Source organism: Diprion similis, chromosome 8, assembly GCF_021155765.1.
Source record: "Diprion similis isolate iyDipSimi1 chromosome 8, iyDipSimi1.1, whole genome shotgun sequence".
In the NCBI taxonomy this organism is placed as follows: domain Eukaryota; kingdom Metazoa; phylum Arthropoda; class Insecta; order Hymenoptera; family Diprionidae; genus Diprion; species Diprion similis.
The window spans coordinates 3,844,387-3,866,977 of record NC_060112.1 but is presented as its reverse complement, the minus strand read 5'-3'; the positions used below and the strand labels follow the sequence as shown (position 1 = coordinate 3,866,977).

The 22,591-nt window shown below is 35.7% G+C and overlaps 1 protein-coding gene across 15 annotated transcripts in view; it reads left to right on the top strand.

Annotated features, from left to right (window-relative positions):
• The window catches only part of LOC124409983 (glutamate-gated chloride channel), a 75,006-nt gene continuing 52,415 nt past the window's right edge, over positions 1-22,591 (top strand). For all 15 annotated transcript variants that reach the window (XM_046888028.1, XM_046888027.1, XM_046888026.1 and 12 more), the window contains exon 1: positions 1-270. The gene's annotated coding sequence lies outside the window, so the exon portion shown is untranslated. The remainder of the gene's footprint in view (positions 271-22,591) is intronic.

Below are 22,591 nucleotides of genomic sequence, written 5' to 3'. Positions count from 1 at the left end.
GAGTGATATCGCGTCGTTCTTGAATTCCTCTGATAAGAATAAAACTGCACCAACCAGTTCGGGGTGATCCGTCGTTTGCTTATTCGCTTTTCCACAACACTCTAATAATCCTAGTTATTATTCATTAATATTAGTACAATTAATATTACTCGCATAATTACGGGTTGCACAACGACACGGTGTGTTAAATTTACTGTAAATTTATATACGTAGGTATGTACAATAGTGCCAATTTGTGCCATAGTCGACAGTCGCCTACATCGCTGAAACGTAAGTTTTTCTATCATCTTATTATTATGAAATATAATTCTCGTGCCACATCGAAGTTTCAAGTTTTTAATATTATTAAGAAGAAAATACTTTACGAAGGAACGTTCAAACCTTTGTCCTGAATTTGCAAATTTACCTCCATCTTGCCATTTTTATTTTACAAAACCACCAAATTATTCATGTCAAATTTATTTATGTGTTATTTCTTAGTGCAGTTGCAATTCCAAATATTCGCTCTTATTAACGATTTTTGTATCGATTATTGATCGATCAACTATTCGCCTAGTAATTAGTGTAAGACATACTGACATATATTCTTCAAATCTTACCACTTTGCTCTTATTTCGTCGATATGATCTTTTTCCTTGTTTTACTGGTCATTGCGAATCCATTTTTTCCAAGTTTTTCAATGATTGAAACTTTGTTTTTCAATCTACATTTGTAGAAATAAATTCCCTTTCATTGCTCCTTTCCATTCTATTCACATTTCTAATTACGTCGCAAATACTTTACGCTTGGCAAATTACGTCTACTGCGTAGATTCCAAGAACAGTAAAATTTTTTGTTATTAATAATTTCAAGTTTAATTACTCCAACTGATAATTATTCACAAGTTGTATCATATATATTCATTCCCTGGTCACTTTATTATAAAAATTATTCCGACTTCTTATTTAAATTTCATAATACTATTAACGTTATACAATATTACTTATCGATTTTTTGTTTCATTTAATTTATCATTCTTCGTGAGGGACAATTTTTTCTTATAAGTGTTAATTGATGTTTGAGTAGACTTGTTATACGTAAGTAATTAAATTGTTTAATAATTGATCGTACAAACGACTGTGTAACAGCTTGCTATGATTTACTGCGCATTTAAATACAATGACAAGTGCAGGCTAAGTAAACTCCATCATCGCCAATTTCGCTCACCATAGGATTGATTGATAATACAACATGATCTAACCATGTTCTGTATATATATCTGATATATGTATTTTTGACCGTGGGGAAAAAATGACCGTCAAAGATGAAGCGAAATATATCGAGATTAACGGATCAATATTGCCGCGTTATACGCATTATACGATTATGGTTATAGTAAATATATCGTAAAATGTAGCTCGAACATCCGATGTCTCTTATCGAATGAACCGACACTATTTTTATATGGGACACCATGCGAACGAAACATTGTCAATATCGCGTTGATGATCAGAACTCTAGTTATATTTGCCGGTTTCTCGTCTTGTTTTCTTCTTGTTTCACTGCTTGTTTACATATCCATCTTTGAATTGTTCTTTTCTTTGTTGTTCACCTCCTGCCCTCACAAATGTTGAGGAAATAAATGGAGTAAAAATTCTTATGGCTTTCCAAGTTTTCTTTTTTTCGTATGTCAGTTTTTGAATCCAGATATTCTTCAAAAAACGAGTTATAATCGGTAGTCAAATGAATTAAAAGGAATCATACTCATTAAGTAATTGACTGCAAAATCCACACTCGGCACGAAATTATATATCAACATATTTTGTAAGTTGCGAATGTGCGTAATTTTCGCTGATCTTTCTTCATACTCTCTGCTCTTTCTAAAATATTTTCCAAACTTACTTTCTTAGCGATGAGTTTGGATAACAGAGAAAAAGTTTCCGATGAACTTTCGTCAATTTTAGAAAAATCTTGTGCATTTGCGAGTCACTAAAATTCCATAGAATATCCGTGAAAATTTGAGGAAAAAGTCTATATGCTCCTTCAAAATTTGAGACACCCCGATTTATACAAAGCTGGATGTGCTTTTTCTACCTTAGTTTCCTTTCTTTTTTCTTACTCTGCAAAGACCGCGAAAACAGTTGCGCAATTTATTGAACGCACCGCCACGCGGCTGCCAAATAGTGTAAATTATATACACACATATGTGGTGTGCATCCATCGTTGGTTAAATACGGTTGCCAAATGGTTCGAGAATTTCTAAGGCTATATGTATACAATAGACACCGTTTTAAATACTTGTATTATATGTTATAAATGCCGTCCAAGAATCACCTGATTCACGGACGTGTATTTTGGTCGAAACTTCGTAGCCAATCAAGCAACTAAATTGATCAAATCGATGCTTGAACTTCATATCCTGTCTAATGTGTATATATATGTAATAATTGATAATCTGTGAAATTGTCTATTCACATTCAACGAAAATTTCCACTCTTGTTAAACTTATTGTATATTTATATTAAAAATGCGAAGCATGCAAACGAAAAATTTCAAGATTTCCAAATGAATCGAACGATATTTCGACCATCTTGTGAAAAATGAGTAAAAAATTTTTGCATCTCGATGCGGCTCAAATTGTAAATTATGGATAGGATTGCGTGCTATTCGTGATAAACTGCGCTAAAATCGACTTCGCCTTTAAATTCCTGGGTTGAGAGACTCTTGGGAGCTGTTGAGGGCATAAGAAAGTAAAAGAGAAAGGAAATGAAACAAAAGAATACATAACACTCAAGATACACTTCGGCGGTGGTTTTTAAGAATATGTAATGCTATAGTACTTGTAACAAAACCCGAATAATGGGAGTATAATGGTCGAAGTATTATCCCGAATAGGAACACAAAAAAAAAGGAATCATTTTTTTTTTTTAAGTATTGCACGAGTAGGCAGAAGAATTTTCTTTCACGTCTCGCGCAAACCTTTAATTTCACTCCGAAATAAAAATTACAGAAAGTAAATAATATAATCGGTATATTGCATGTAATGAATAATTCAAAAACTAAATTAGGAAACTCATTCTCACATTTTTTTTTCGAAAATTTCATTCTGCGTGTCATGATATTTCAAGATTAATCCACACATATAATGATTATTCAGAATAGTTCGATCGTGAAAGATTTTGTCTTCGGTTGAAGTATTTCGAAATTCGTTCATTTGTTTTCACTCAAAAACAATCGAGTATCATTAACATTTCCACACGTGATAGAGAAAAAAAAAAAAAAAATTGTCGATATCTTTTCTATTAACAGGGCTGAGAATGTAAAAAAATGTGTTTTCTTACCATTTCTTGAAGACTTACCTCAAATTGGATTACCTTAAGTGGATCGGCCCCTCATAAACCTATTATATGATACTCAATTTGAATGATCCACGCTTGCCAAAACGAATTTTGCTTGTAATGCCTGGGTAAATAGATACATAACTATGTATATTATATACACACACATATATAAATATAATGCATTCTGCGAGGTGAAGGAACTGGTAAACAAATACCTAATAACCCAGTTTCTTCGGTCAAAAGTCTCAAAGCCACAGACACATCTTACTGTATTTGTCTATAATTCAGCTTACAATCAGTCGCAACTCCGTCACCAACAGTGACGTTTTATCTAAAATCAATTCGCATCTGAAAGAACATCAGATTTCCTACTGATAATTCGAGTCTATCAAAATCGAGCTCAATGGTTTCAGCATAATATCGATAGTTTTAACTTATCAAGAGTCCTTAAGAACTGATTGTAACTAAAGTATTAAAACAACGGCTAGAATCTATAGAAATAAAAGTGTAGGAAAATTCGTAAGACATTACTGGGTTGAAGTCAACGTTTTTGTACTTCTCTATTATTTTTCATAAACTTGACGGTTTCCTCGGTGTATAATTATCCGAATATAACGGAATAAGCTGCAAACATCGGTTTTCGTTCGACGTTTGAACGAGCAAAGGTTCGTAAAACTCGGCCTCGCTGCAGAGTAGAGTATAAAAGTTTAGTTTCAACCAGTACTGTTACAACGAGCGAGTACTATACTATGAATATGATATTTGCAACAAAACAACTTTGCTACCGATGGTATGAGGGGAAACGGTGTGTCGTAGGCTTGTCTATCTCTGAGTCGATGGCTTCAAACCCATTCGAATAAAGGAAGAAAAGAGAAAAGGGAACGGAAAGACGAAAGGGAAACCGAACAGCCTTGTCAACATGTAGGAATGTAGCAGTGTGGAGTAGCAAATACATAGCAGCGAAGAAGAATACAGATATATTTCATAAGAAATCGATTGAGATTCTTGGGAATTGCGTGTCGGCGTCACCATGCCTATTCGAGACCCTGCAGTATAAATTCTATGTGTATGTGTATACATATCACGACGGGGATGTCCTTGACGGGTGCACTTGAGAACTTCCTTTAATATACATATAATGCGTAGCGTCTTTTGCTGTTTGTTCAGTCCGTCTAACGGGGGTTAAAAATTGCTTCCCCTAACCAAGTCCATGGCTAATACGCAACAGTGATGTTCGTTTTTTTAATTACAAGGCATTAAAAATTATGGTACACAGTAACGGCAAAGATTGCAATAATTGATATTATATTAGAATGTTTATTCGCACACGCAAGTATATGTGATCTGAAGGAGGGAAAAACGGGTTAAGAATAATAATACTTGGATCAAATAATTGTCTATCAAATTTGAGGTGTAACAAATACCACGAGGAAACGGTGAAAAGTTTAAATTTGCAAACTAATCGTGAGCGACCGACCACTCGTGTGCAAAATAATCGAACTTCATTGATCAGCGAGATCGTACTGTGGCGATGTTTTTGCCAGCAAAGCAGGGAAGCCAACTTACTCGAAACAAACTGTAAGATATCAAACTGATTCACGTTGTTACGATGACCTTAGTAGCCATCAGTCATAAGTCATTTGTCAACGAAACGGTACCAAGTGAGGTGGGTTTAAAACAAAAAAAAAAACCTACATTACTTCCATAAGTAGCGTTTGACAGCTGAATCTTGAGGTGGCCAGCCTGCCTGAAGATTGGACAAGGCTCGCGCATGCGCAGCTGGATGTTCGATCTACCAAGTTTCGCTGTTTCTTTTCGATGTCAGGTAATGCGAATAGCCTGAACCCTTGCAAGCTTTCGGCCTTATAGGCAACTTCAGGTCATCGCCAACTGACGAATCGATCTGCAAAACCAAGGCGGGAGGTACGGCACGTATTGTAGCGATTTTCATACAAGTTAAACGGGTGGATAGCAAGGAATGAAAGGCTGCTCGTATAATATCGATCAAGTAAACCTCTCGGCTGGCTAAAAACACCGGGAGACCTTATTAAATATGCTAACCTTTTCAGCTTCCACTAGCAGAAACTTCAGTTATATTATACATATAACGTAGCCCACCATCCATTCTTCGATAGATAATTACAAACGGCCGTAGCACCGCTTCGCTGAACTCTTTTATCTTGCAGTACCAGAAATGAAACGACCGCTAGACGTAATTAAGGTCTCGCATTAATTTATGTCGAGGATTATATATTATGACCCACAATATTATCAAGAGTTCAAGGAAATTTTTCCACGCTTGGATTTCGCGTAAAGAAATTGTAAAACTTTCTTCTCGAAATCCGAATTTTGGAAAATTTTCACAGATTGCGAAACCATTTTACGAAAAAAATAGAAACGATCGATTGCTCTGAACTTTTGCAAAAATGATAATTTTTTGCGTTTGGTTTGGTTTCTTTTATTTCATCTATTTCTTTGTCAACTTTTATCCTGTATATATAATTTCAAATCGTGCATCAGTAATCGCCTGCGCTCTGTATCTACAGGGTGAATTTTTAACGACTGCGCGTGCATTAGAATTCTAAATTTTTGAGGTTACGTTCATGACTGTTGGTCACCCTAGAAAACAACTGTTCTCGGGTTGTGGCACATGCGCATTAAATTGTGGCAGACGACGGACCTTTTAGTCTTGGCAAAATTCAGCCTGTTTAATAAATGGTTTCAGAGATATAATAACTCCAACGATTTCAACGTAGACAAACTGCTGCCAAGTTGTACGTGGGTACGTAAAAGATCGCGCAGACAGGAGCAGATAGTAGGAAGTATATAATGAATACCGTACATAGGACTTGGTGAAAAAAGAAAGTAGAAATACGTGAAAAGCAGAATAATCTCACTTGAAAAGCGTGGACTCTGAATGCGATCCTCGTTTAGCGCTATTCACCACCTGTGAGCAATACTTTCTACAAAATGTAATCTGTTCAACTACAATCACGAGATTTTCTTTAATAGCAGAAAATGGAAGTTTTTCTGTTGACAAGAACGTGAAGAAGGTTTTCAACTCTACAAATTTCGCTAAAAATTTTTAAATCAACACCAAATGTACATAAGCACCGCAGGCTAAGGTTGGAATACTTTTTCACATCTTGTGAATAGTTCAAAGAAACAGTTCCATCTGCAAGGCGCAAACTAGATTTTTCTTTACGATCAATGAAGTTAGGAAAGTTATTATAATCATCCCGAAAATGGAGTATTTAGTTTTCACTAGACTTTGACGTTGCAAGGTCTGGTTTTCTTTTCTGTGTTTTACAAACTCTATTTTAAACGTTAAACAAAGGACAAGATTTTTAGTTTTATAGCTTTAAAGAATCTCCCTCAATCAAATATACGAATTTGGCGTTAACAGAAGAGCACGTTGATGTGACTCGTCTTGAATCATTGAACTGTATCTATGAAAATTTACAGTTTTTAATTTTTTGTCCACCAACCAACGGCCATTTCTTTCCTTAAATTATCAGAATTCTTTTATAAACTTTGAACGACTTGTTTAATCCAATTCCTCTTCTATAATTTTTCGGTTTTGAGACTGATTTAATTGAACTGTCCACCCGATATATCCTTATTGATTATCAAAATCGATTCTTTGTTTTTATTATTTCCAACGGTTGAAACAACTTTGCTTATAAGACAAATTCTAATTTTTGGCTACCACGTACCTGCATATTGTAATCTTCAGTTTGGTTTCTGCCTGTAGACCAAAAATTTCCCAAACCGCGTTGTATAAAATAAGACCGCAATTCTATTCGTCTTGCAATAAAATTGATTCAACCCCACATATATAACAACGGCTTCTGCTGAATTATTCCATCGCTATTTATACATATGTACAGTATTATACTACATAGTAAAGCCTCTGTTATTTAGATCGGTCGATTCATACTCATAGATAATAAATTTGATGTATCCGGTCTAAAGACGTAGCAGCTCGCGTGCCATATAATTTCGATGCGAAAAACAATTTCTTTTAATACGCTGCGGGGTCCATACTGAAATAATTCACATTATATGATTTCGTGTTTAAATATTTCGTTGTGACATTATCACGAATTTGAAGATTATTTTGTATATCATGTAACCAGTATCCTGTTGAAAAAGTGTCGAAACAAAAATTTTAAAATGGAAGCATCAAATTCAATACCTAATTGAATTAAATCATGAATTTCGTTAGAAATCTCGATATATTACAAAAAAATTGAAAACTCTAAATTTTTACCAAAATAGTTTAGTGATTGATAATCTGAGACGTATTGAATTCAATTTCAAACTCAATTTCAATGAACACTAGCTCATTTTTTTCTTAAATAAATTCTACGTGAACCGTCTGACGTGAATTTTCAATTCAATGAATATATTTCAAAACAAAGCATTAATTCATGACATGCAATTTGTTGTAATTTAATATACGATCTACATTTTGAATTACGAAAAACGGGAGAAAAGTACGATATTAAAAGAATTGTTTACAACTGCAAGCTTTTTTCGTGTTAACGTTTCGTCCTAATAAGGTCTCTGCGGTCAATCGATCAATCGGAAAATCAGTAATTGAACAGTCTAATTGAACGATTTACCGAGAAACGATTAATTAAATGGCGCAATTAGACGATTAATGGAAAAACAATTGAAAAGCTTGATTAATTGATTGAAGTCAAGTAAAGAATTAGCTCAAGTTTCTGCCGATCAAACGATTAATCGTCCTAATTCAACTTGATTAACTTCACTACTTGTACTTGTTCAGGTATGGCCTCTAAATTCTTTCCTTTAGACAATCCTTTGACTGGATGGTACGCCTGCTAAATCCTCACAATGTGACTCTCGATATGCAACGCAATTACGTATATTTCGTAGGACCAAAAATTTTTAATTTTTACCCACCAATTACTTTCGTTTGATCGTGAGTATTGAAATTCTCTCGCCAGTTCATCAACTCGACTTCGTCTGACCTACGACTACCGCGACTACTGCGTACCGTCCGCGGACTCTTTTTGGCTGACCTGTGACGGGGAACAACCTCTTAATGTCTGACTCATACGCGGCGTCACTACTGCGTCGCAGCTGCATCTCATGCCACGTGTCTAGTTGTTTTCCACTCGGCGTTATCACTACTATTATTATTATTGTTTTTTTTTTGTTATTATTATTGCGTGTCATTCTGCGAAGAAATCCATAATTTTTACATCAGTGAAAAATACTTTGTGATTAAGGGGATATAATTAGACGCCATTATAAATTTTTATTTTTTTAACTTTCAATAATTTTGGCGTATTTTACCTTTTTTGTTGAATTATATCTTGTAGTTATATCTCAGAATGGGTGATGTAAGAATTCTGTTGTTTCTAACCCGTTGTATCGGGTGTAATTTTTCGGCATTTGGAAAAAGAAAAAATGTGACCCGGTTGTTGTTTAGTGGATAATTTGATTTCAGTAACAAAAATAGCCTTCGGCTCAATTATTGTTCCGTTCCATTGGGGTTTGTTTTATTTAAAAGTAAATATATCGAGCTTTATTTACATGTATTTTTATTGGAATGAAATAAAAAGAAGAATTGTTATTGACAGTCATGTCAACCATTTTTAAAAAACTGCTCTCATCGATTTACTTGAAACTTTTAAACAGAATTCTTGAACAGTTTATCCTCTTTGTCGTGATCTGGATTTTTGATTTTAACAAAATGGTGAATGAAGTTGAAATTGACTTCTAGTAAAAAATTTATGACTTTTTCTTCGATCGACAAAAATATGATTGTTGAATATAATTAAGTGGAACCGCGGTGAAGAGGATAAACTATCGAAAAATACTTGCTCTATACTCGAAGTAACTGAGTTGAACCCAATTTGAGAAATCGTAAGCACCGCAAAACATGCCACCGAACAAAATTGCTGACATTATTTTTGGCAAATCTGCTTCCTGTTAATTGATTTCAATGAATAAAAATATAAGAATGAGGTTTGATCTACATGTTTTCACATAAATTAAGCCAATTAACTGGTTATCGAGTTGTAAATTTAAAAAATTAAAACCTTTTTTAATCGTCTACTAGTGCATCACGCATTCAACCCGATCGATTAATCGAGTTTGACGATAACCACGAGTCTGCGGCGTTTCTTAATACATGATTCTAAAATTATTTTCCACTTTTCTGTCATCAACGAATGAATGAATGAATCAGTCATATCTTATTCCGCCGAATCACTCCATCATTCGTCACCCTGAGTTGAATGTCTGGAAATATCGCAAAGCATGGTTTCAAGCCCCTTGGGTACTCTCCGGAAGCTGGATGCACGTCGCGGACTCGTTACATATCCATGGCTGCGTCAAATTGCTCAAGTTGATCCGTCACGATGCGCGCGGAAATCCTTCAGGACGCGGACAAACCACGTACATGCAATTCGTCTGCAGATTGTAAACGCGTTTCGCGATTTTCCCCGCATTCTCTCGTTGTCTGTTTCTCTCAATTTCCCTCGAGTCAGAATTCACTCTCGATTCAACTGCGTTGCGCATTGTATGTATGTACGTGTCGTTGTGCATATTGTATATATTATGCACACTACGTACCTACTTCAACACTTGCTACAGAGTCGAAATACACGGTATATTCTTGGGATATTTGCATACGAGGATTATGCTGCTGCAAATCGAGATATCTACATTCACAACAACCTTTTGTACGAAGTCGTAAAGGATTCTTTACCGAAGCAATCTCGTCTTTCAATCTGGCTATTCTATCTCTGGTGAGGAAGTTTATCCGAGAAATGTCTCAACGAACTTACGAAATTTGAACACTTTTTCACATTCTTTGTATAGGAGATTACACGGTTTTTAAAGATGAATTATTCGCAAGAGAATGTATAGAGAAATAATCAATCTTATTATCATTGTATGGAAGAATGAATCTGGGTCAGTTCTCAAAATTAGTCCCGAAAATTCTCAAAAACCCGAAATTCTTGTGAGTTTATGTGGAAATTGGAATACTTTTTGGACAATTTTACGATAAATTGTTGTTTCACTTTGTGACAGAGTGACGATAATTGTTTGAGGTATTCTCCCTGAATCGTAAGATTGCTCTGAAATTCGGCATAAAAAATACAAGAATTATTTGACAAACAAAACAGAACAAAATTCTTCAGATAAAATATTTCTCTCAATTTTGTTACAGATATATAAGAACATATTAGGTGAGGGATAAATTACTATTTTGCAAATTTCGAATAACAATCTGAAGTATTTGAGTTAGCAAAAAGTACTCACGTTGATTCTGCCTGACGGTTTATTAAATTTCAGAAAATCTTCTAAAAAAATTGTGAACTTTAGCCCAATTACTCGTTCACGTGATATGTTATGACATATTGTCCAAGAACTTAATAAAATATTCATACCCATAGCATAATATTCTTAATTCATCTGCAGTCCAAGTACAAAGTACTTTATAATCGAGTTAATAAACAAGTACTTTTTTCGAACTGGAACTTGTGCGCCAAAAAAATTAATGAATAGTGTCCGCAGGATGTCTGCACACAAATATTTTGCCTGGGTATCGAAGCGCGGGGCTTTGAACCACTCGGTATACAGCAGGATGTGCATGGCGACCTCAGTTGACCCGATGCAGGTAGTGCGGGTGCAGAAAGAGGAAGAGGGCGAGGGGTTGTTCGCGGAATGACGTCAGAGCTTCGAGCGTCGGTGGGTCGTTGGGGGTGGGTGAAAAACGGAAAAGGAAGTAGGAGGACGGAAAACAGGAGAAGGATAGACCATTAGCGTTGATTCGGTTGCCCGTGTTCCTCGTCCAAGGAGGGGAGGAAAAAGTATAGAGAAAGAATCAGAGGGAGGGAAAAGACGGATCGGAGAGTTTTGAGTTGAGTGTTTCTCTTCTCTCCCCCCCGTTTCGAGAGGAACTGGATCTGCTTCGATTTTTCGATCGTTTCGCTCAGCGACGTTGCTTCATGGGCCAAATTTCAAACGAAATTCACCTCAAAGCGGAATAATAAGTGCAGAAAGGAAGGGAGGAAGGATGGAGGGAGAAAAGAGAACGTGAAGGGTTCTATTGTTTGTAAAGCAGACAATCTACACTGCTTATGATTAGGTTTTTTCGGTTTTAATAACTTAGAGATATTACACAGAGAGAAATATCTTTTTGCGGTTACTATACAGTTTTTTTAATATTTTTATTTAAAATAAATAATCCTGGATATGGGGTGAGAATTAGGTTTGTACCAGAAGCTGCATCGTCACGGCTTTCCACATCGCTTCGACCGGGTCCGACTTTCATATTTTTTCTGCAAATGATATGCAAATCTAATCAATGAAATCTGAAGTGATCGGTTAAATAAAAGCTACAAATGCATTTTCATACCTTTACAAAATTAAAAAATATTTGTTGGGACAAGGAATATTCAATTTGGCAATCAAATGTTGTGAAGTGAGTATACATACATTTTCCGTTTTTTTTTTGTTTAATCAAGCTTAAAGTTTATTGATATGAAAAATCGGCCTGCAGTTAAATAATTTGCCTCGTTATCGAGTCAAATTATATTCTAATGTAAAGTATACCCATTTGAATATCACGACGAAGGTGTAATTGTTTGAGAATCGTTAAGACTTATACAAATCTAACGATACCGATTTAGTTTTCGAAGTATTCTGTACCGAACGAAATTCTGCACAAAAGTGTTATTACAATTTTTGTTTTAAAGTCTGGAGTTCTTATTTGAAATGAAATTTCAAGCCGAGTTTTATAACTTTGGCAACTGTTCGAACTATGGATTTAAGTAAGCAAGGTAACACTTAAAACTATGAAGCAATAAAATTTTCAAGGAGAAATATAAAAGATGAAGTTTAAATCGAATATTTTCAGTGACCAATTAGATTTGATGGAGAGAGTAAGTTCATATTAACTAATTGTGAAGTGTTATTAATCAACCATTTCTTTAACAACGTCTTCTTAGATTTCATTTATGACGTATTCCCCCTGTTATTTAAACAGGAAGACATTGATTTCCGGAAGCGATCTTTTAAAATTGGATTCAGCAAGTATTTCGGGTGAGGTCGTATATAGAAAAACATGTTGCTTTCAAACGGAACACCCAATGCATATGTACGTACCCCCCTATGTACACCCCAATTCATTTACGGGCAGATTTTAGCAGCCGCCACTTTACTCGCGAGGCAAACAGGCCGTAATTAGCTCGAGTGCGCGTGTCGTCGGGTCTGATTAGCTGCCGCAAGCTTACGATTAGCGGTTAATCTTTCGTTGCTGATCATATATGTACACGCGTATATCTATAGCTTCCTCACGAGGCCTGTAATTTGCTTAATTTACCCATCTACTCGGTCACTTTGGCAGAAGTGAGGCTGAATACAAGAACCTCAAAAACCTGCAAAGTTCTTGTTCAAGCCTCGTTTTGCCTAGAATTTATATAAATACTAGAAATTCTGGCCACGCGTTGCTGTCGCTCAGCTCAAAATAATTATAAGCAAAAAACTAAAGGCACACGTTGTTCGTGTCGTATATATATATATATATATATATATATATATATATATATATATATATATATATATATATATATATATATATATATATATATATATATATATCTGTGGAACATGTGTGACGTGGAATAAATTGTAGCATCGTGGAAACGTTGGAAATCGAAACACGGTCCCATCTATTGAATACTTGAATACACAACCTAGATAACAAAGGATGTTTGAGTCTGGTTTTTTGACATTTTTTATCATCCAGTTTAGTATAACAGTTTTTTGAATTGTGAACGAATGAGTTTGGGCTTAATGAGGACAGATGAAATCTCTATTTTTGTAGAAAGTGGCATAATTTAACAGAATTTAGGAAAAATTTCACAATCCGTGGACTGTTTTGTGCAAATAAAATAGCGATAACTCGATGTAGAATTATTTTAGTAATTAAGAAGAAGATAAAATTTAAAGATAAATACGTATAAGATTTTTAACTATTTAGTACGGATTGAATTTTTATTCTTAAAACTGTGGACTACTCAAAATTCTGGATAAATTATTTGATTCAAAACCAAAGTGACCAAACATCAATCAGCCAACTTTGCCAATTTTGTCATTTCCATCTGGTAATTCTGATTAATATAATCAAACCGAAAGCTTAACGCATTGTTCCAGAATACGACAATCCATATATGCTCCAAATCCTCTCAGAATTATTTCCAAAATCATTCTGAATTCTCGGTATCAACGTCCGAAAGTTATGAAGTAAAATGAAAGTATAAAAGACAAAAATCTTTGAAATACCAGTTGTGTTACATTTATACCAAAAAGCCGAAAACAAAGATAAGCCGGGATGCTGCAGACGCGGATTAAGGCGATACGAATCAGAGCTTCGTGGATATTGCACTGCAGTTCCATTCCCGGAGGATTATTACCCCTGCAGAATCACTAAAGACACTTTATTTGCCGTTTCGATTGCGATACGAAAACTTGAAGATTGTTTTGAAAAATTGAACAAAATTCAACAATAACAACTTATCGTTGAAACTAGTTGAGGAGGTTTATTAACCGAATATCGATACTCGATATTTATTTTACTACGAGATAGTACATTGAGTAGAAAAATACAAAATACTGGAATTTTAAAGAAAAGTCTAAACTGTGTTGCAATTGTTAAAAACCAAGTAGATTGATTCGATTTCGTTTCACGATGCCTTGTTTTCTTCGTAAGAGCATTCTCTACAAGTAACTGAAACGATTTTTTGTTTCTTAGTAACCAATTTAGTATTGCCATCTAACGATCATAATCAATATCTGTAAACCGTCGTGAAATTGAATATTTAACGATGCTAAAATGATAAAAATAATGTATCAGTAAAGTTGCGACAAACAGTGTTGCTGTAGAATTTTGGTTGAATTGACATCGAATGCCCCATACATCTGAACACCTCCCTCGAGTGATTAGACTCATGCACACAAATACATATCGCTTTCTGAACGAGCAGATAAAGCCTCTCCTCGACTTGAGTCTGAACTTTACCTCCACACATCTAGCTATAAATTCTTGGATATACCCGCCATTGTGCTTTTATCGTCAATTCACTTTGTGCAAGGTCTTTGTGCGGTAGAACCCCTGTTGATAAACTAAACACCTCTTGAGAATGAAGCCGTTCTAGCAAACCAATCCTATCTCTCAATTGTCTCGTATACGCGGAGGGGGGCGGCTGCCAAGTGTCGAGATAGCGACTCTTGCCAAGAGAGGTGTTATCGAGAGTGAAAAGAGGTGAAGGAGGATCGTTTAGTGACGTCGATGACGTCGGCCACTCGTCGAAGCCGTTTGAGCGAATGAACTTTGGGAGGCTTCAACTTGTTGACGAAAAATTCAGCGTTTCCTTGTTTTTTTTACTCACTTGCTTAGTTTCTTTAGTTTCGTTTATCATCCGCATTAATTAATTCGAGACAATGAAAGTTGAACGTTTTGTTCTTCTTTTTTTCTACTTCTTATTTCATGTCTTTATTTTCTTGATCACCAATCATTATTTCAAATATCAAACATTTGATCGTGTCATTCGTACATATTTTTATTTAGAATTTTTTTTTTATCCTGTTATTGATAATTAAAATTCATAAATTATTTATATTGTTTAAATTTTATTCATCCGTAGACTGTTGATAAAATAATTACATCAAAATTATGATTTAACGCTCGTTACATACTGTTCATATAAATTATTATCTATGTAGATTTCTTTTATTCGCAAGACCTGAAACGAAAGTCACGAATATTAGAATACAATGAGTCTTTCTTTATTTTTCCTATGAGTTTATAATTTCTTTTAAGTCCAATTAAAAATTGTTTATTAACGGTTTCGGGCATGTCGCATTTCACGTTAATCCACATCTACTTTCTTTTGACAGAATGCTGAATATTGACAGCGAATAACTTCAACGCTTTAAAATTCGTGATTTACATTCGAAAGCCGAAAGTGCAAAAACCGGATTTCGAGAGGTGAAATTGATGGCGTACTGCAGGTAGTCGTAAGTTAAGTCAATACTCGCTCTGTATAAGATAATGCATGACTTTCTTTGACAAATCGCATTCCTTACTGCAGCTGTCGTGCAACTGTAGAGCCAGGCTAGTCACGTACCGGAATTTGCAATCAAGGAAAATTATCGGCTGATGAATATTTCGCGTCACAACTCAGGTGCAAATATTTCTGACATTATGTTTTTATATAACTTTGAAATTCATCGTCGTCAGTATTGATCCAGAAGAATTTCGCAATTTGTTTCTCTTCTGTTTCTCTGTTTTGAGAAAAGAAACGGAACTTATTGTAATCATACAGAAAATAAGAGTTGAGTTTTGAGATCTAGAGAATCACCTCCGATCATTTTCACATGTATGTATGTATGTATGATATGTATATATTTACATATGTATTATGTGATCAATTTATTCATTTTTTACCATATTTAGTTAATTGACTAATTACTTTATACGAACGTTTTATAATTTCGAGATTGCTTGATTACATGGAACTCCGGCAGTCTAATTCTGTTAATTTCGAACTGTTTTCCCTCAAGTTGTGGTGTTTTTCATTAAAAATACGTCTCACTATCGAGTTTTCATTCTTCCCTTCAAATAGTGTGTGAAAACTAATATGTACGAAAAAAAAAAGAAAACCAAAATGAAAATGTAAAGGTATTAGAGGGTTTCAGAAAAAAATAACTTTTAATTTTCCAAAGTGGTAACCCCTAAAAAGTTTGTTTAGGTTCAAAGAAATATTCTGGGAATAGATATAAGCGTTATACGTTACATGGAAGATCGTCTGCATTTAATTTTTTACCTTTTTTTTCACATGTTTTCGAATTTATATACACTGTAACGTATACAAATTACAACCGAGTAGAAATTTTGAGTCTAAAAAACCGTCTCAATACTTGACGGGTCATACTATATCGCTTTGTATAACTTTGCATATTGTTTTTTCTTATCTAATGGCTTCAGGTTATATTCCACAAAGAATTTCCCTCGCTCAAAATTTCGCTCAAAACTTGACGCTCCGTGGCTTAACCCGATGAAAGAGGGACCGGCGTGAAATTGACGTTGATAAACAACCGTTGCCAACATATTATTATACCGTATATGTTACATATTAGCTCATGTATACATCGTTTACTCGCTCCGGTTCATGCATAATACTATGGTGTTCATTATTTTTGTCATGTCGGAAATTCTTCGTGTTTACTCCCTTTTTAATCGAATTTTTTATTTGGAAAAATACATGAGTTTGAAATTTTTTTTAAAGAAAACTGTTTATTATTTTAAAATTATATGTCATAAAATATATCCTCTTGCTATTTTGTAGGAAATTTAATGCTTTAAAAAAATGTGGCGTCCAAAATTTGCGTGAATCTAATCTACTTATGACTTTATTGGAGAAAAAATGGAGACAGTTCTTCGCTGATAATATGATACATATTAGATTTATAAAAATTTTGCAAGAGATATTTCTTGTAGAGCATTAAATTTCGTAAAAAATAACGAGAGGATTTTTTTTTTATAGAATATACAATTACTATATACACTTTGTGTTATAAATTGTGTATTAAATTATATTATTATACGCAATAGGAATTTTTTGTAAAATTAAAATCGCATAGTTACTCGCCGACAAGGCGCGGGAATTCGGAAAAAGCACTTTACTCACAACACGAGGCTTGATTCAACTTTCAAAGTTGTATATTACACGTGGGTATGTATATGTATACGACGTGTGGTTTGTACATGTGAACTGAGAGTGCGGCTGACGTGCCCTCCAAGAAGTACAGCCGCAAGCACGAAACGAGCTAAGGAGTCCTTGGGTCGTGTATTGTTATGACTTATGTCAAGGGTTGAAAGGTGAAACAAGAATTTGAGAAACGCTGTTCAAGTTATTTCTTTCGTCTTTTTTAAAGAAAGAAGAATAAAAGTTCTTGCTTTCAATTTTCGGTGCACGTTAAATTTTCCTTCAAAATAGATGGGGGTAACAAAAATTTCATTATTCATCTCAGTCAATCAATTTGGTTACCGGTTAGTAATTATTCTAATCAACGAAACTTTCAAAAATCAAGATTTCGAACAATTCATCTTTCGTTATTTTATCCTCACATGTTTGTAATTTCGATATATCAGCCATTCGCAATATCGATCCTTATTCCAAGTCTTGACCCTCACCCCAAACGTACACCCCCGATCCATCGCCATAAACAGACGTTGGCTTACTTATACTTTCGGTCTTCAATGGCTGGACTTTTTAGCTTGAAGGACGAGCTTTTTGTCGCGGTGTCAGGGGTTGTTTGTCCATGTGGCCTTGTCGGTGTCCGCGACGTACGTCCGACAACCTCCTCCCCCCTCCCCCCCTCTTTCTCTCTCACTGTATTTTCCTCCACCTCTCTCTCCTGCCACCGTGCAGATAGAATGCAAGGTGTTGTGCGGGGGTTGCGCCGGTCTGCCGCAAGCAACCGATATTGATCCTTCGAGCTATTTTCGCACCCCACGCGACTAGTTTGTATACGTTTACAAGTATTGTTATAATACCTCTTCAATACGCTCGCCATTCTCCCGTTCCTCTGTCATGAGTTATTATTTTCTCCCTCTCTTCACCCTCTTTTCATCCACCTCATCTCGTAAACCTGTATTGCCACTTACAATGCCGGTTTCCGGAAGCTAACTTTCTGTCTCTTTTTCTTTGTTCTTTGCGTCACAGCTCATTTTCGCTTCATTGTATCTGTCACTCATTCTCCATCTTTTCTTCGATCATGAATTATAATCGTATATGTACATAAATATTCCTTCTTTGTAACGGAGGTGGGAAATTATTGTCACACGAAATGTATTATTCTACGCTACTGCGCGTTTTTTTAATTTTTAATGTAATCAAATGTGTTTGTATAGTAACGAGACTTTACTGCTGCATATAATTATGATAAGAACTCAAAAAGAAAAACTTTACGTACCTACAGCAGTTTCCCTATTTACAGCTACAAAACTCATTTTTATTTCGCAAAGTGGGCCCCTTAAGAAAATGATGCCTAAAGTCAGAACAAAATGTTTAGTTTTCACATGAAAAATTATGCTAAAGTATTATTTAGCTTTCTTGAAAAAAAAGTATTCATAAATTCAAGTTCAGAATATTACTTAACTTTGACGAGTTGAGAGTAAAGCACAATACAATTACTCAAGTAAATGATTTCCGAATAATTCATATTTAATAAAAAGTTTAGGTGGTTAATTTTATCCATTGTTACTCAAAAAATTTCAGGGGGCCCACGTTGCCCCCAAATTTTTTGAAGTATCAAAAATTTTAAGGCGTCCACTTCGCCCCACCCTCCCCTATATCACATTATGTATGCAAACGTGTCTTACGTACAAGCCGAACATTATGCGAAGGCTACAGAGTCAGAGGCATACACACATAAATGTATATATAACATACCTACGCATACACAGCAACAAACTATAATTAACCTGCAGCTTGATCTTGGCTCTCTGTTTGTGACCCCTTTGCGTGCGAGACGGGATCCCGACGGATGTGAAACCTCCTGGTGTTTGGACACGACATGTGTTACGTACATACGCCTGTGCGAAATACCGCATAAACGCACACATGCGCGGCTGCGGATTGCATGTCCAAGTGCAGTGTGTAGCCCAGACTTCCCTTGGCACAGTTAAATTAAACAGACGAACGATTTAGCCGCGACTGCATGGGTTGACCTGACCCTAAACTCTGAGATTTGAGCTTGACCCGGAGCCCAGAGAATGGCAGGAGGCACAGACGGGGTGTTTATTTTCCGAGACGAGGGAAAAAATTGCATCGGTACACTACGGTTATTGCAAATCAAAGAATTGCTATTTTACAGAAGAAAATATGGGCACTGATTTGATTTAGAATTCTGTGCGAAGATTGTGTTGGTCTGATTTTATTTAATGATTGTTCGATTTTTGCTGCTTTTAATGGAAACGAAGCGAGCACAAGGATAAATACAATGAATGAATAATAACGCGGAAGAACGAATGTGTAAATTCGATATCCTCCATTCGCGAAAATAAATGACACTGCATTCGATCGAATATAATACCGATTTTATTTTCTGTCAAAGAATGGCATTGTAATATATTTCTAGATAAATGCATGAATAATTAAATTTGAAATGCTATTTTAATTCGTGCGAGATTGTACTTCAATTGATTCGAATTCATGCCCAGGAATTTTATTTATAAATAAAGTCGTATTGTACTCTAGGAATAAACTGAATTAGTGACTTCAAATTACATTCAAATAATAGTAATTCAGTTCAAATTATACGAGTTATCATGGCTGAAATGTCGCGAATTTGAATATGAAATTTGGAGTGTATTTTTGTTTTTGCCGAGTTGTCTTAGCAAAACTTGAAGGTTTAGTTTTGAGATACATTTCATTTTTTGTACAATTGTACGTTTCATGTCACCGTGACTAAACTCTTTCTCTGTTCCTTACGACGATAAACTTCAGATTCATCATTGAAATTTAAGTGTAATATTCACCGTTTACATAATTTTTTCGTTTATTGATATAAAATAGTGAAAAACGATAAAACGAAGTGTACAAAATTTTTCTCATTTCATATTTCGTCAGATCAATTTTGTTTGGAAATGTATTTCAAAATCGTTTCAACGAAGAAATTTCGTTTCCAAATGAGACACCAACTGCGCGGCACCACCAAGTGTTCAATATTTTCAACAAGCATACCTACCCAAATTGAAATCATAATCACAGCTGTCAATTCAAAATGATCACGTCAATGATGCCATGCCTACAAATTTTTCGAGTATTGCCCTTAAGGCCTGAGGAATGGCCTATACAGATGAGTAAACGTGAGACCGAGGAAATGGGGTTTCTGCAGGGTTTACACTGGTTAATTACTGGGCTCCATCCCTCTGTCGGTACAAAATTAGTCAACCGCAGGCGGTTTCTCAGCAATAAGTTTACTGGGATTAGGATTAGAATCTCGAGTTAGCATCACTATCTAGCTATAGTCACGTTTGTGAAAAGTGAAACGGTGCTGCTTTGCGTGCGCTTTCCTTTCTGGAATGGCAAAACTTTACTCATTTCTCACACCCGATTCCTAAAATTGTTTCATGTGTATTTTTTTTTTGGTCTTGATTTTCATCTTTCAAGTGATGAAACTCGCAAAAAGAGTATCACACTGCCGAAACTTCTACATAGAGTCTATCTATTTGGATTTCTATCGTAAAGTCATTGATTAGAAAATAAGCGCGAAAGTGATATGGTGCAAGCAGGTGTCTAATGGCGGTCGTTGAATTCTGGAGAACCTCGTGTGCGACGGTGATCACTCGGCTAATTTAACAATTTTATTTTCTTTTTCTTCTTTAAACTTGACAGCGCGACTTCACCATATGGTTGAAGAGTAAATTTTACATGGTGTCTAATTAGGAATCGAATCTTTTTTCACTCGAGATTAAAAGGAGGTCGAAAGCTAAACTTTTACACCGTTAACGGGGAATTGGTGTTTTGCTTTGCGCCCTTTCGTCATCGCTCATTTTCTTACTATTCTTCTTCATGTCTTCAGCTTCGGTTACTTTGCCAACAACCGTGTTGATCTTGTAATTTTAAATTTACTTCCCCAATGAACTTTCCGCGCGTATATTTAAACACCTGTCGCATTACAACTTACTTGTTTTTTTTTTTTTTTTTGTCAATCTAATTCTCGAATCGCAAATGGCTGAAGAATCTCAACCATCAGGTGGAAAATTACTCTGTTAGTCATGACAAGGGTAGAATCAGGGGTAAAGATACATTCATCACAAACTTAAGTGTCGCGCCACGTACTTGCGACGTCATTAATGCAGAAATATTTCAACGCTGTAATCCGTAATGTTCTCAAGCCTTCTAATCGGAGTGTGTATTAGATGCTTGTCGTTGATTCTAGTGGAGGTATCCAAACCATGAAGGCCCAGTCACGTCATAAATTATTCATACACAACCCGTGCAGGATCGTAATGATTCAATTATGACGTAATTTATTTTAAAGTAAAAACAAAAAAGCCAGGTCACTAGAGGATTGGCAGCAGATAGATCTACATAATCACGATCATTCATTATTTGACGCTATCTCATGTCAGAGACATGTATAACCACAGTTGAAATTTCAAGGATGGATACTTTCGCCACATTCTTAAAAACAGTGACATCCTCAACGTGGGACTGTGCAGTTCAACTGTCTATAAAATTGTTTTCTCATAAAAATATTTGTTCCATAATTATATACAAATATTTTTATAAAGTGGTACGTTAGCAAAATTTTCGACGCAGCCGTAGCCATTTTCTTCCGAATTGTACGTGTGTATATAAATATACAGCGAATTCCTAACGACTGCATGGTCCGTCGTCTGCTAAAACTTAATGCGCATGTGCTCAAATCTGAGAGCAACTGTTTGCCAGGGCGACTGACCGGCTCTAAGATGAAAAATGTTGACAGTTGTTGGTAGGAGTTGTGTTAAATTCACAATTTTTAAATTGATCACCCTGGTAAACAGTTGCTCTCGGATCATAGCGCGTGGGCATTAAATTTTAGCAGACAACTGACCATGCATTCTGTATATACGTATAACGAACAAGGGTTATATATTAGTCTGGTCCTTATTTAGGATATGAACAAATTTTTTCCGAATTGTCCCCAAATCGACTCCCAAGTAATTAGAAAACGATTCTCTAATTTTTTCAGTTACTTATATCAACTCTAACCCCTTTTTCTGTGAGGGTAGATTTCCCTATTAAAAATACGCGTCAATTTTTCCGCCAAATTGTTAGTAATACACATTCCATCATAACTACTCAACTGCGATCACAGCGCCGCACGACTAGCGGTTGATCGAGGAAGCGTAACTGTACTCTGTAAGGGACGCACCGCCACCACCAGAGTTTCGCGATTTGTAAATTATACCTAACCGTCGTATTTTCTGCGCAGTTAAGAGATGTGCCAATTGCGCAGAAGGTACAAGCTGTGCCTTGCACGTAGGCAAACATGCACGCACGGTACAAACTAAGCATTAACGAAGTACGCCGACGTGAAAGGGCGGCTCATCTCATGACACGAAAGCCTATCATCGACGTGCGCAGGGCAACGGAGTATGTAGGGGGTGAATACGAAGGAGGGCAGCGGGCCAAGGTCTCGCCTGCGTCTACGCAACCCGCCGTACG